The sequence below is a fragment of the Canis aureus genome, chromosome X, assembly GCF_053574225.1.
Source record: "Canis aureus isolate CA01 chromosome X, VMU_Caureus_v.1.0, whole genome shotgun sequence".
Taxonomy (NCBI): Eukaryota; Metazoa; Chordata; class Mammalia; order Carnivora; family Canidae; genus Canis; species Canis aureus.
This window is the reverse complement of record NC_135649.1, coordinates 65,035,997-65,037,837: the sequence shown is the minus strand read 5'-3', so window position 1 is coordinate 65,037,837 and position 1,841 is coordinate 65,035,997. Positions and strand designations below refer to the sequence as shown.

At 41.3% G+C, this 1,841-nt stretch overlaps 1 pseudogene; it reads right to left on the bottom strand.

Moving 5' to 3' along the window:
* Window positions 1-247: 247 nt before the first annotated feature.
* Window positions 248-1,233, bottom strand: LOC144308877 (stomatin-like protein 2, mitochondrial pseudogene; annotated as a pseudogene).
* Window positions 1,234-1,841: the final 608 nt, after the last annotated feature.

The window sequence follows — 1,841 nt, the reverse complement described above, 5'->3', positions numbered from 1 at the left end:
TCTGTAGGTTGCCTTTTATCTAATATATATATATATATATATATATATATATATATATATATATATCATATACATACATATATATATGTTTTTGGCTTGCTGCTGGCAAGTTTATTAGATGATTGAAGTTTGAATAAAAATATAATAACAAAATCTTGGCAGGGTAGCTTGATATGGAGTCTGGGAGTGCTATTTCCCTGTCCCCAGCCTCCCTAGCCTAAGCCCACCTTCATTAACTCAGTTTGGCTTATTTGAATTCCTCACCAAGACTTGCATCTGTGACTTGGACATCACTGCTGCTCCCACTGGAGACTGATTCCTGGGCCTCTGGCACTAGGTCTTTGGCGAGGGTCCCATACACATCCGTGGCCTGGGCCACCATAGTGATGACATTGAAGGGGTTGGAGGGCAGCAGGATAGTGTTGGAATACTAGACCAATTTGGAGAACACACTGAAATACTGCTCAGCCATTGTCAGTGACGCTGCTGCATCTCCATTATGTTGTGTCAGAACTGCAGCCAGGATCTTAGCCTTAGCCTTGGTCTTGGCCAGAACAGCACTAGCCTATCCTGCTGCCTTATTTATTTGTTCTGGCTTTTCTGCCTGGGAGGCCAGGATCTATGCCTGATTCTTCCCCTTTACCAAATTGTTGGATGACTCCTGGATCCCCTCAGACTCTAGAACTGTGGCCCATTTTCCACCTCTGCCTCTACCTCCTTCTGCATGGATTCTTTCACCTAGAGTGGCACATGGATATCATTGATCTCATAATGGAGGCAGTGAATACCCCAGCAGTCAGCAGCTTGTATGATGGTATTTATTCACAATGCTAGCATTCAGAGACTCCTACTCCTGGAAGACTTTTTCCAGAGAAAGTTTTCCAAGCTCTGATCTTATGGTCCTCTGAGCTAGCTGTGTGATAGCATACTCAGGGTCTTCCAATTGTAGCTTGTCTTATAAGAGTCTAAGATACATAAAGGACTTCATCAATTTGCAGAGTTACATTGTTGAGAGTCACAACTGATCAACATTCATGAAAATTTCCTTGAGATTTTACACATGCCAGATCTAGTCCAACATAGGGATGAGGATGTCCAAGCCAGGCACCAGGATCCAGTGGAATTGGCCCATTTGCTTCACCTACCAGGCCCCCTGCTGTGGCACAAACAGTATCATGGTGTTTGGGGGCAACCCAAGGAGGTATGAGAAAGAACATGGCCAGAAGCCTGCAGGGAGCCTAAGGAGATGAGGATTAGCAGAGAATCTAGCCAGCAGGATAACCTACGTCTTTCAGTGTCTGTCCAGGGGCACCTCCCTAAGCTGAGACCCTAAAGGGTCCTCAAGGAGGAACCTACCCCATAGGTTGGCTTTTAATTTATTGATTGTTTCCTTTGGTGTGCAGAAGTTTTTATTTTGATGACATACTAGTAGTTTAGTTTTGTTATTATTTCCCTTGCCTCAGAGACATATCTTGAAAGAAGTTTCTATGGCCAATGTCAAAGAAATTATTGTGTGTGTTTTCTCCTAGAATTTTTATGGTTTCATGTCTCACAGTTAGGTCTTTAATCCATTTTGAAATTATTTTTATGTGTGGAGTAAGAAAGAGGTCTAGTTTCATTCATTTGTGTGTTGCCGTCCAGTCTTCCCAACACAATTTGTTGAAGTGACATTTCTCATTGGATATTCTTTCCTGATTTGTTGAAGATTAATTGAACATATAGTTGTAGTTTCATTTCTGGGTTTTTTAATCTGTTCTATTGATCTGTATATCTAATTTTGTTTTTATTACTACAGCTTTATAATATAACTTGAGGTTTAGAATTGTGATGCTTACAGCTTT